The sequence below is a fragment of the Lissotriton vulgaris genome, chromosome 2_2 (genome assembly GCF_964263255.1).
Source record: "Lissotriton vulgaris chromosome 2_2, aLisVul1.2, whole genome shotgun sequence".
In the NCBI taxonomy this organism is placed as follows: Eukaryota; Metazoa; Chordata; class Amphibia; order Caudata; family Salamandridae; genus Lissotriton; species Lissotriton vulgaris.
Window position 1 is genome coordinate 111,914 of NC_141688.1, and position 14,180 is coordinate 126,093.

Genomic DNA, 14,180 nt, shown 5'->3' on the forward strand with positions numbered 1-14,180 from the left:
AACGCCCCTGTTGCAGACTGAGTGGCTACTCATGCTGCTCTGACAGTCATTAATGGTCTGTGGTCCTGCACTAGCACAATACCTATCCTGTCCAACACCACATACTTGCAGCGCTTTGTATTTCAGTGCTTCAGTCACGCGCATTTCTGTCAGAGGGTACTGTGATGTGTTTAAAGTTCGTGTGACGTTGTGCTCACTACACTACGGCCTCTCTTCACAGCATTTTGTTCTGAACTGCTATTGCTATCCAACGGGGCTTAAGCAATGCCCCAGGATATGGAACCCTTCTGGTAGTCAGAGGAATAATGTAAAGAAAGGTGTGGAGTGGACTTGTTTGGGGGAAGCGAGCATGTGCTTTCCTCTTGCATAACCGTGGCTCTGGCTGCTGTCTTCTTGCTGGACGCCCAGTGTTGTTGGGTTGACAGACTTTTTTATGAGGCACAATCATTCTGCTGTACTTCAGACGAGCAATGGCAAAGATAATATGCCCGGCATTAACGCGTTAGCACATATAGGCATTCCTGCCTTTTTTTGTTGCACACATTCTGTTCGCATCCTTTAGCACATTAAAGCCACACCTATTGACTTTGCTGGTGCTTGTTTGTTTATATTTGAAAATATATTTTTCCTGTTAAACATTTGGGGCAGTAGATTTATCCGATTCCACTTGTGATATCCTGACGTGTCCAATTTGACATATAGGCAGAAGGTTGAAGCCACAGCTGTTCATGCTTGTTCTAAGACAATACGGATATTAAAAACCGAATCCCATTGTCTGCACCACTAAACTCCGAAGGACTTGACAAAAGGCACTTTTTAAATTAGTTTTTATTTTGAAAGAAGAGCCTAATTATATAACTAGAATTGCACTTTTTATTAGCCTGATCAGTGTTGGCTCGGCTGATGAGAATTCTGGGCCAGACTGTCCTTTGGGGACTGCCTTCAAAGAAAAAGATCTACATTGTTTTGGTGCAAGGCTGCGTTTCAGCTGCGTGACTTGAGCCCCGGATCTACAATGACTCTATTGTTGCATTCCTCTCTTAGTTCAGCAGGTCAGAGGCATGATGTTTCAGTATGGTTATTCTGGCATGTATGAGAACCTTTGTCTGCAGCATTAATGAACCTCAAAGAAAACGGCAGGCAGGAATGATGAATGAAGGAATGCCTTCAGACAAGCTTTCTCATCGTCGGTGAATCCTGCATTTACATTCTATTTTCCTGCATTGATTTCTGCTTTGTATCGCTTAACATTTTTGAATATTTAAACCTAGAGACTGAACTTAATACGATTTTGAACATTCACTTAAATTGCCCGGAGGATACAGGGGCTAAGGACTTCTGTAGGGATATGCTAGCACTTCAACTTGAATTGAAGCTATCGGACCCCACGCATCGCCAGGGACACCTTCTGGACCCGGTTTATGCTAACTGGGGAGGTGTGGAGGTGTCCGGTATAGAGCCTATCCCTTGGACAGACCACTTTCTGGTGACATTTTCCATACAGAGTTTAAAATCCACCAAAGTTAGGCAGGCACCCCCTAACTATCTCAGGAGGAAGTGGGCCAAATTCTCGGTGACAGATTTCAACCAAGTTTTAAGTAAGGGTGGCCAGCCAGGTGGCGAAGACATCAAAACAGCGGTCTCGAATCTGAATCAGCGTATTATTGAAGCGCTTGACCAGGCAGCCCCTCTCTGCCGCACTTCCATGGGTGCTCGGAAAGAACGCTCTGCCCCATGGTATAGTGGTGAACTGAGGTTAACAAAGGCAGACTGTAGGCGAGCTGAAAGAGCATGGAGGGTGTCGTATGACAGTCAGGCCAGAGAATTGTTCTTGGAAAAAAGGCGCCTGCACCATAGGCTGATCAAAAAGTCTAAGGCGACCTACTATGCTGGACAAATTCTGGGGTCGAACAATTCGGCTAAAGAACTCTTCGGTATTTACAAGTCCTTGACTACGGTAAATCCATCTACTGAGCCGGAGAGTTCCTCTACGGAGTCGTGTGACCGTATTGCCGAATATTTCTCAACTAAAGTCGAGAAGATCTACTCGACTTTTCCCAATCCGACAACAGGGATTGACCTCGTAGCAGCTTTTGCGGATACGGAGTCGGCAGGGCACCTTACTAACTTCTACACCCCTCCATCTGAGGAGTTAGTAGTGGTGTGTCGCTCTGTTAAATCAGGGTCCCCGTGGGACCCAGTGTCTCCTAATCGCCTGGCGGAAAGCCTTGAAGTTTTGGAACCTTATATTAGGCACGTCCTGGATATCTCCTTCAGTGCGCGGAAGCTGCCTGAGGGATGGAAACAGGCGGTGGTGCTCCCGCTCCGGAAGAAACCCCACCTAGGCTTCGAGGTATTAGAGAATCTGAGGCCCATCTCCCTCCTGCCGTTTCTGTCCAAAGTGGCAGAAAAGGTGGTTAATACTCAAATCATGAAGCACGTGGAAGAGAGGGGATTGCTCCACGCGACACAGTTTGGCTTTAGGCCACGCCACTCCACCGAGTCTGCCCTCCTTATGGCAACGGAACATCTGAGGGAGGGGGTGGATGCAGGCCAAACTATGGCTCTGATCCTGTTGGACCTCAGCGCGGCGTTCGACACTGTAGCTCATAACATCTTGCTACAGTGTCTGAACAGAGGTGGCATCTCTGGCACCGCGCTGAGATGGATCCAGGACTTCCTCGAGGGGAGAAGCTTTCGAGTTAGGCAGGGAGACTGCTATTCAAAGGGGGTTCCCTTGGGCCAAGGCGTACCGCAGGGTTCGTCATTGAGTCCGACCCTTTTTAATATGTATGTCGCGCCGGTTGCCTCGATTGTGGAGAGTCATGGTCTCCAATTGGTCTCGTATGCCGATGACACGCAGCTGGTGATCTCCCTATCGCACGCGCCCTGTCTTGCTGCCGATGGCTTCCGCTCGTGCATGAAAGATCTTGCCGAGTGGATGGCTATCAACTGTTTGAAGCTTAATGGCAGCAAGACAGAGGTGCTGGTGGTGGGGAGAGCCCAGTCTGCTTGGTCGTCGGCATGGTGGCCACCTTGTCTTGGACCTACCCCGACCCCCTGTCAAGAGGCACGCAATCTCGGGGTGTGGTTTGATGCGGATCTTACTTTTGGCCCCCAGATTAATCGGGTGGTAGGAGTCTGCTTCGGGATTTTGAAGAAGTTGAGGAAAGTCCTTGACCTGCTCCCGATTAGTGCCCGTCAAACCCTGGTCCATGCCCTGGTGACAGCTAGGTTGGATTATGGGAACCTGCTGTACCTGGGGGCTTCGGAGAAAAGCATGGCACGCCTGCAAGTGCTGCAAAATGCGGCAGCTCGTTTGATTCTTAGGCTGCCAAAAAGGGCGCCTTCTAAGGCGGCGCTTCAGAAGCTACACTGGCTCCCCGTAAGGAGAAGAGTGGAGTATAAAGCCCTCTGCACCTGTCATCGAATTTTGAATGGCAGGGCACCCGACCCTCTGAAAAAATTGATCGAAGTGTATCAACCAACACGTGCGCTTCGATCTGCAGGGGGCGGTCTCCTCAAGACCCCGAGAGTCAAGAAAGCCCGCATGGGAGGCAGGTCGTTCAGATGCTTGGCGGCCAAAAACTGGAACAAACTCCCAGTGGACCTGCGCTTGGAGCCGGAGGAAGCCAGGTTCCGAGCGAGATTGAAAACATTCCTCTACACAAAATAAATGTCGGCTCTGTTTTTGTGATCCCTGCTCGCTGCCTCTTCCTCTTTTAGCGCGTGGACACGCCGGTGTGCGTAACGCAGCGCTCTACAAATGTCCCAATAATAATAATAATAATAATTTGCAAAAATGTGAAAGTATTAAGTTAAGTATAGGAGCAGTGCAGTTTTCCTTCATTAGTGTCCTTGGTGTTTATACATTCCAGAAATGTGAAAGTTTGTGGTTAATGCGTTTTTTTGTTGGATTTGTGTAAAAGGGTCCCCTCTTGTTCACAGTAATTATGCCAGAGTGCCCCGCCCAAATCAGTAATTTTTCTTTATTTGTTAATCATAATTTATTTATGAACCTCTAGGTCTGTAGTTTAACAAAACAGACAACATATCTTAATCACATTGTGACGTCTAGTGTAATTCTGTCGTAGTATTTCGTTATTTATTTGGGTGATTTTTAAAATAATTGTTATATTTCTTAACGGTGTTTCAGAGCATGGACGGAATGATCATTGTGATGTGATAATCCCCTTCTGTGCGATAGTTAGGATCAGCAATTGCCAAAACTTGGTGCCCCTAGGCCATCTGAACTGATGGATTTTAAACCTCTGCAGCCTCATGACGTCAAGTCTGAGGTGAAACCGTGGAACTGATGAGCATTCCTACCCGTGCACCACTTGTATGTATTCCATAAGATATCTAGTGGGGACGTGGGGCGGTTGAGAGGGTGCTGATCTTAGGTGTTTGATGGCCAAGCCCTAGAAAGTTCTATAAGAGTATTTGCAGGAGACCAAATGCGAATGGGTATATCCTAGTCACAAACCTCTGCCCTAATACTGCTGGACCTGAGCGCAGCTTTCGACAGTCACCCATGGCCTCCTAATTCAGAAACTGTTGGTGGATGGCATGGTGCTCACATTGTTTAAATCCTTTCTGCAGGATCATACCTTCCAGTTTGCCCAAAAGCCCAGCGCTTCTGAGATCTTTACTTTGCCATAGGTACTCCTACAAGGCTCTATTCGGAGTCCTTTATTGTTCAACATATATATTCGCCCATTAGCAGAAATCATTGACAGTCAAAAGGTACAATTCGTGTCGTATGCTGACAACACCCAATTAATTGTCACTCTCTCTGAATCCGAAGGTACTGCAGCGAATCAATTAAAATCCTGCCTGGCAGAGGTTGCCACTTAAGTAGACACAGAAGGGGGTTCCCCAAGGGTAACTTTAGGATGTAGGCAGGTAGTAGGGGGAAAACCAATGCAAATAGAAAAGACGAACACCCTGCCTTGGGATATACAGGCCCTAACAAAGGGGTCCAACAAATATATGTAAAGGGGTGATTAGCCTAGGGGTTGACACCACACATAACAATCACATGGTCAAATCAAGAATGAACAATACAATTCATATTTGAAAATATATGTTTTTTTATTTTTAAGAATATTCTTAAAAATAAAAAAACATATATATTTTCAAATATGAATTGTATTGTTCATGGTATCTGATACCATGTACAGCTCCCTCGATCTTGACTTCGGCCTCGGGGCTTGACCCCCTTGGCCAGCCCCGGAACCTAAACAAATAATCAAGAATCTAGGAGTGTGGTTTGATTCCAAACTCACTTTTGAAAATCAGATCCGCAGCACTGCGAGCAAATGTTTTGGCACCTTGAAGCCCCTAGGAAATTCTTGGATCTAATACCAATAAAATTAAGGAAAGCTATTGTCCGAGCTTACATTGTCTCACAACTGGACTATCGTAATATCCTGTATCTAGGTGCTACCAAGGGCAGCCTGAACATGCTTCAATTAGTACATAATGCAGAAGCTCTTCTGGTACTCAATATTCCTAGAAGATATTCTGCTTTGGCAGCTCTAACCCAACTTCACTGGCCACCAGTAGCAAAAAGGATCGAGTTCAAAGCCTTGTGCTTTTGTCATAAAAGTCTTCATTACCAAGGTCCTAAATCTCTTGGCTCTTTGATTCAACCTCATGTCCCTTTTCCCACTCTCAGATCTTCTACATATAAACTAGCCAGGGTGCCTAGGACAAACAAGGCCAGACTGAGGGCTCGCTTATTCGCCTTTCTTGCTTCCAAGATTTGGACCTATCTACCTCCCTGATCAGAGAGCAGAACCCCTCTGAGTAACTTTTCAGAAGTAAACTGAAAACCTGGTTATTCTATTCTTTCCAACTACCTGTTACTCTCCCTTACTTTCTCGTCGTCTGCCTCAACTATGAGCATTTCTCTCTGTTGGTCCTTGGTCTCAGCGTGGGGACACACCACCCGGAGTAACCAGGTGCTTTATAAATCACTTATTAGTATTATTATGATTAATATTAGTCGTTAAGTACCTTTGAGTAATCTTTTCTGCTGGCTTGTTGTTCCACCATTCTTGGTAGTGTTTTATTTTGGGAATCCGATTTTTTGCACTTATTTTCTAAATATGTTTTGTGTTGATATAGATTGAAGTGAGAAGGCAGTTGTCCTCCTGCTGAAAATGACTGTTCACTAAGCCTCAAACAAATTTGTGCTACTGTCGTGCATGCTTTGACAATGTGCATGTGCCTAATAAAAGGAATGCTCATTTTTTGCCATTTAGCATTTTTTAGTTTCTTGAGAGGTGACACATCTAGAAGGTCAATGCTGGTTGCGGTTCTTTCACCATTTATACCAAGTTATTGTGTTTCAACAAGTTGAACAGGTCCTGCCCGGAGGCTTTCTGTCTCCAACCTAAACAGCATACAAACATGTTTCACAGGGCTTGGTTTGTGAGGAACAAGCTGTAACTTCAGAGATATAGTAAAGTAAGTGTGCCTGGAAGGATGTTTCTCAAATCACTTTCCTGAGTAGGGATTCCGAATATCGTTAGCCACAGAGAGTTAATAGGCTTATGGTTTCCTCACACTTCAACCTAACCAGACAGTATTGTCTCAACTGACAAGCACCCTACTCAATATGAGTCTTTGCCCTCATTGTCTCCGGCTCAGATGGGTAACTGCTAGCACTCTGTTTTTAAATATCATTTTATACTGGCAATAGGTCTGTGTCTTGTTGCTCCACTTCTGCCAGATAGGACCATTTGGTACTCAAAACTCATAATGTGATAGATCTATGATCACACAGTTTGTTCAAAAGTATTCAGTTTATCGATTTAACCTAATCTCCTTCTTAAGGCAAAGATGTATTTATACAATATCTGGTATATTAGCAGTGTTGATGTCTGATTCCGGCCACCCCTTCACCAGTCTCGTGTTTCCACAAGGCAGCTTTCCACTTTTTAACTCCTTTTATCTGACTGTCTGACACATTAGCCTCCCCAACAAGTTAGCAATGATGATCTTGTGGCTCAAGGATATTGCATCCTGCTTCATCACCAGAGCAGAGTTTATTCAAATGAAGACCAATCCCTGTAAATATAACAAGCAAATGTACACCAAGTCTGCTTTTGGAAGATGAAAGGTAGGAGTGTCTGAAGTACAAACTCTAAGTAGCTCATGTTATTAATGTGGTTTAAATGAAACTAGTTTGGTTTATTTATTTATTTGAAAGTTTTGTATAGCGCGAACCAGACCCTTGCGGGTATAGGATCGCTTTCCAGGGTAGGTGTCAAAGTTCCATAAATACAAAGAAAATAACATAGGTTTGATGCTGGTCAATGATAGTATAAACTTCCAAACGTAGCTACATGGGAATAAGGTACATAACAAAACATTCAATGTATATCAAGCAAAATACAGATACAGTATCCATGACCTGGTTGGACAATAGACAATAAAAGGTTCTATGTAAAAGATACGTTTGGTAGCAGTATAACCGTAGTCCATGCTCAAGTGAATTTAGCCATGAGAAGCAATTTCATTTCTTTTTTTAAAGATACCGTAGAGGCATTGAGCCTGGTTTCTGGGGGGTAGAGCATTCCATATTCTGGGCGCCATCCCTGAAAAGGTTCAGGTATATGTTTTCTTGTTGTTGAATCTTTGCGGTTTCAGTAGAAGGTTTTTAGCACTTCTTGAAGATCTGACCACAGAAGAGGGCGCTAGTTTCTGTACCAGATAGCCAGGTGCATTGAGGTGAATGGCTTTGTGTCATACATGCTATTTTCAGATGTATTATTGCTTCAAAAGGTAGCCAATTAAGGTATTTTAGGTCAGGGGATATGCAGGAGCTTCTTTTAGAACCAGTGATATTTGCCTCTACTGTGGGCTAGTTGATATTGATTGTGTTTCTAGACTCTATGGCTTGCTAACTAGTACCTGGGATTTAACTACTCCAGCGTCATATACATTACGACCCAGACAGCACCTTATGTTTGTGGGGAGAAGGAGGGATATCTTATCCATTGAAGGGCTGAGCGGTCTTTGTAAGCGTTTGTTAAACAGCAAACATCGTCTGCTGGGAAGTTGGTTCTCGGTTTCCTGTACTCCCCATTCTTCTCTGTCAGGGCTGGAGGACCGTGGTGTTGTGGGGCTCTTTGTTTAGTTTGACTTACTAGAAAAAAATATGTCCCAGAACCTGTGTACAAATTGAGCCCAAGTTTTTTCTACAATTATGGCTTATTCCTGACGTAGGCGTGACTTACCCTTGAATTTGAGTCTTTAAAGCATGGTTAAAACAAATCTTTTTATTTTTAAGCTAAGCCTTCAGTTCATTCTGGCTATTTATTCAATAATATGGAGTATTCTTTGGATTTAAATCTTTTTTTATTTATACAACTCCCAGAATGCAGAGTGCTGTTGACTAGAACTCGTAGAAGGATTCATAAGGCCGCATGGCAGCTAGATTTAGGGATTGCTATCCTGGACTGCTATCCTGGACCTGTCAGCCGCCTTCGACGTGGTCTGCCACCACACACTACGAACACGCCTCCACAACGCCGGGAACCAAGAGAAGGCCCTGGACTGGACAACCTCCTTCCTCTCCTGCAGAACACAGAGCGTCCGCCTTACACCCTTAGGCTCCGAAGCCGCCAAGATCATCTGTGGCGTACCACAGTGCTCATCCCAACTCTGTTTAACATCTACGTGGCACCGCTCGCCCACGTCGCCCGTCGGCACAACCTCAACATCATCTCCTACGCCTAGGACACCCAGCTGATCCTCTCCCTTACCAAGGACCCCCACACCGCCAAAACCAACCTTCACGAAGGAATGAAGGCCTTTGTTGAATGGATGAGGAACCGCCGACTGAAGCTGAACTCTGACAAGACGGAGGTCCTCATCCTCGGATCCACCCCTTCGGCCTGGGACGACTCCTGGTGGCCGACCGCACTGGGAACTGCCCCAACACCCACTGACCATGCATGCAACCTAGGGGTCATCCTCAACTCCACCCTCTCCATGACTAAACAGGTCAACGCCGTCTCCTACTCCTGCTTTAACACACTCCGCAGGATCTACAAGTGGATCCCCTCTGAAACAAGAACGGTCACCCAGGCCCTTGTCAGCAGCAGGTTGGACTATAGAAACGCCCTCTACGCAGCAGCCACGGCCAAACTCCTGAGACGGCTCCAACGCATCCAGAATGCCTCAGCATGCCTGATCCTTGACAACCCTCGCTGCAGCCACATCACACCTCACCTGAGAGACCTGCACTGGCTCCCGGTCCGCAAGAGGATAACATTTAAACTCCACAACACCTCAACAGACGACTCGGCTTCTACAGCCCCACCCGCCCGCTCCACTGACCTCTCCCTCGCCACAGTAACCTGCTTCCAAAGAGCGACCTCCGGCGGCAGATGGTTCTCCCACCTCACCGCCAATACCTGAAACACCCTCCCCATCCACCTACGACAGACCCAAGACCTGCTGACCTTCAGAAAACTCCTCAAGACCTGACTTTTCGAGGAGTAGCAGCATTCCCCACCTCTCACGGATGAGTAGTGCACTTTACAAATTATGATTGATTGATTGATTCTTTGACTGTATGTGTATTCCTGTAATAGAAAGGTGATGCAGTATTGTGTATATGGATGTGAGGAAGGAGCATTTATTTATTTGTTAACCACAGAGGCCTTTTAGTGTCATATATTGGTGATGTCTCCCTTCGCTGTGTTGCTGGTGTGATGTCTCCCTCCCTTACGTGTGACCTGCTCGTCTGTTTCCTAAAAGAAAATGAAGATTTACTGCCTTGTGCCTTTATCAGTGTGCACCTGCCCACGTCTCCTTCTCTTTGCCGTATTGGAACGCGACAGGTTGTTCATAGAATCCTGCTAGGCATCTCCTGTTCCGGCTTAACCAGTGAAGCAGATTACTTTCACGCAGCCTGTGACCGATGTTGTGGTCTAAAATACTAGCGACTGTGTGATCCTGCAGTGTTCAGGAAAATTAGTCATTTTAAAATTTACCTCTACACTTTGTTACCTTGCTAAGAAGCATCAATATTTATTATCAAGTGTACGTGCCTGTGAATAAGTGCTGTTTTGTTTACCCCTGCAAAGGCTCCACCTTGAATAATTTACCGTGGCGCAGTATCAGTTGAACAGATGATGCCTCAGGGCCTGAACCCGTGGCGTTTGAAGAGAATTGCTTTCAAGTAAATGAGCCTAGCCCATGAGAGAGTAACTGTATTGTAGGACGTCCTGGTTGTATTGGTTTTTTAGGTCTCACCTAGGCAGCGCTTGGGCTGTTTCTATGAGACATGCTGTATTCAGGATACGGGCTTTCAAAGCTCCGACCATTTTCAAGGACAGCCCCCTGTTACATGTGTTGTCACTCCGAGCCTGTGATCACTATTTATTTCTTTAAACTAAAGCTCTCGAGAGCAGTGCTCGTGGTTTATGGAGTTCTGTTGTAAACAGTGCTGTAAATCTTGCTCTTGCGACTTTTGCTGTGCTTTCAAAGACGGAGGTCTATTTTGGCTGCAGCTACCTCCTTCCATCATGCTTTTGAAATGCAGGTCCTAGCGTCACGGTCCCTGCCTTCCTATAGCTTCTGCTGCCTCAGGGCCACAGATTTCGTAACTTTCACCACTTTGAAACTTCACCAAAAGTGTTTTAGATCAAATACACAGCTCTTTATAAAACATAGATCCCCATCTAGACTTCTAAGCATTCTACATTTTAGAAAGCAGAGGAACGAGCTGTCATGTTGCGTCTAGCTCTGTAGACAGAAATGCGGTTGTAAGGGTGGCAAATTCTGGTTTGAGTGTACATCCTAGTGTTCTGTTTATGAAGGTAAAGATCTTCTCCTAGAATTTTCTAACCTTGGGGCAGTGGTCTATAAGGTGTGCAAGGTCTCCCTTCTCCTTGTTGCAATTTCTAGCAGAGGTAATTTTCCCTCAGACCTAAAGTCGCCAGGCAGGCTGGCATCCAGTAGGTTTTGTGTAGTAGCCAGAAGGTTGTCTGTGCTAGCACTGGGGAGATTTTATTTTGCGTGGGAGAGGATCATAAGATTTGGAGTTCTTCTCGCTGAGCATGGCCCCTAGTTCTTTCCCCCAATATGTGGTTGTCATCTCTAAGGCAACCTTCAAGGGCTGGCTCAACTAGGTGACGTACCTGAGGGGGGCTGACACAATCGCCCTACAAAATTCACTGTGGAAACAACCCCGCAGGGGCATGTGGGAGGTCTTGGACAAATACCTAGACACATATGACCCACCTTAAGCAATACTAACACATAGTAACCATTCTGCGTGCAACATATCCCCCTCCCCTGACCCCCCAGGCCAAGTCCGTATCGAGGGATAGCAAACGTCTTGTATTATTCTTCTCCTTTTCTTTTTTCTTCTCTTTTTTTCTCTTTTTCTCTCCTCCCAAATTCTCACCCCTTCCCCTTTCACCGCTCCCCCTACTTTCACGGGTGCAAGTGGATGGGAGGGGGGGGGGGGGGACAGCCTAGCACGTATAATCTGTAATGTGACGCCACTGAATTAGCGAGTTTTGGCTGAAACCCTGTAACGAGAAAACAACGATGACTGTATGTTTTATGTGTTGTATGTAATGTCGTTTGGAAATAAAATAATAAACTTTTGTTTGAAAGAAAAAAAAAATTTAAAAAGAAGAGGAACGAGCTCGACATTTGCTCAGGATCACATTAAGTGACACGATTCTGCAAATCTCCTTACTACTTCTAATCCTAAAACCAGCTTGTTTCTTTCAGCAGCTGCCTTTTCTGGACATATGGCTTGTTTTCTGCCTTGCTACCCTCTACAAGCAGAGACTTGATGCACTTTGTGCAGAGGAAAAATACTTAAAAGAAATAAACAAACACGCCTTGCTCAGGTTGCTTAGCTTGAGGCCCAGTGGGGAAAAGACGCTTTGGGAAGAGTTCGCAATACTCTGTAATGGACTTCTGTTGAACTGATTTCCTTTTACCTTATAAGACAAGCACTTGCAATGCATAAGGTCTTGCAGTCGCGAGAGTTTGAGCTATTGGAATTGTAAATGACAATGCCTTTTACTTGTGTGTTTTGAACACACACTATGTACTTACAGTCCTTGCTAATGAGAAGCAAGGCAGGCAGTAAAAGAGGTTCAGTTACTGCCACCTTGCTTCTCGTAAGCAATGACTTTAAGTACAAAATGCGTGTTCATGCACCACTTGCAGGTTTTCAAAACACGTAAATAAAATGCATTGTCATTTACAATTCCAATAGCTCAAACTCTCGCAAATGTAAGACCTATTGCATTGCAAATGCTTGTTTAAGTATAGCCTGTTACTTTTTTGCCAGTAGATAATTCTAATCTAGGGCACCGTCGGGGCTTGAAGACTTCCGGTGAACCCTTCTAGTGTTTATTTTCAGTAGTTCCCTTCGTATACCCCTGATTGGATTAGTTTAGTAAAGAGATTAGACCATGTCTGCAGTTTCAGCTGCTCCTACGGAAGCCTTGTTCTATGTCACTGTGGCCAAATGAACATGTGTTTCCAGCCCCAGGAATGTACTAAACGTTTAGACCCATTTGTTTGTGGGTGCTTTTGTACAATGGTGAGCTGATGTAATTGAGCCAGCCAGGGTGAATGTTTTTTGGGTCGCAGCCTTTGCTAAAGACATCTTGGGGCACATTCAGAAAGTTGACCTCTGGACGAGTTCCACCCGTTACTTACCATTGGCTTTGTGGTTTATAACTCGCATTTTTTGCCTTTCTGTTAGCTAGTTTTATTTTTTTCCTTCCTCCTATTGCCCAAACCTTATTTAGTGTATTCTTCAACAAACTCACTTTCTGTAAACAGGCCTTTAAACCTTGTACTTATCTTGTCCCATTTGATGTGCATTCAAAGACTGAGTTCAAATGTCGGGCTGTGTTTTCCAGGGAGTTTGGGGTTCATTATTCTTTCTCTGAAAAGTGAGAGGATTTGTGGGACATCATGCTGGCTACTGGGGTGTGCTTGTAGAAGGCTGGACAATGTTATTTTTTTCCAGCTCACAAAAAAATGTCAATGTCTGTAAATGAACTGTGCTATCAATAAATTGGGTGATGCCATTTCCAGATTGTTTTTTGCGATGTATGTACGCGAGTGCAAATGTAATGGTGATTTCAATTAAAAATGTGTTGTCTGCAATGGCAGTACGCTACCATAGCATGCGTACGCTACGTTATTCCACTCAATCAGCACCACTGCACTTGCACCAATCCAAACTATGCCACTCCACTCCGTCACTTCACTCTTCTCTACACCATTCCACTTTACGCAATGCACACATCCCCACACTACTCTGCTATGCACCACTGCCCTCTATGCCACCCCACTCTGCAACACTGCACGCTATGCCACTGCACACTACGCCTATTAACTTTATGTACCACTCCACACCAGTGCACTCTATGCCAATCCCCTCTACCCCACCCTAATCTACTCTGTACCACTGCACCCTACTCTGAAATAATTCAACTCTATGCTACCGTACTCTGCAGCACTCAACTCTGCACCAATATACGCCACTGCACTATATGCCAATGCACTTTACACCACTTCACTCCAAAGCAGTGCACTCTATGCCAGTCTTTTCTGAACCAGTGTATTCTACGCCACTGCACTCTCATTGTACTCTCCCTGCTCTCTACGTCACTCTATTCTGCTCTGCCTCCCTGCACTGTACTCTATTCTATTCTACTCTGCACCACTGCCCTCTACGCCACACACCTCTGCGCCACTGTACTCTATGCTATTGCACTCCATGCCACTCTAATATATACCACTGCACTCTACGACAGTGAACTTTGCAATAATGCACTTTGCCACTCTACTTTGCCACGCTATACCACTGAACTCTGCATCACTCCACACTATGCCATTCCACTTTGTCACTCTATTTCGTGCCACTGCATTCTGCGCCACTGCACTCTATGCCAATTTACTCTGCACCACTACACTGTACGCCCCTATATTCTACACCACTGCACTTTACACCAGTGCACTCTGACATTCATCTCTACACCACTGCACTCCGACACTGTACCCTGCAGCACTCTCTGCCAGTCTACTCTGCACCGCTCTGTGCCAGAGCACTCTACCATACACCATTGCACTCTTTGACACTGCACGCTACACTACTTCATGCTAGACTACCTTGC

The 14,180-nt window shown here is 45.3% G+C and overlaps 1 protein-coding gene across 1 annotated transcript in view; it reads left to right on the forward strand.

Annotated features, from left to right (window-relative positions):
* TSPAN3 (tetraspanin 3) overlaps positions 1-14,180 on the forward strand; it is a 219,786-nt gene that overhangs the window by 18,319 nt on the left and 187,287 nt on the right. The window lies entirely within an intron of this gene.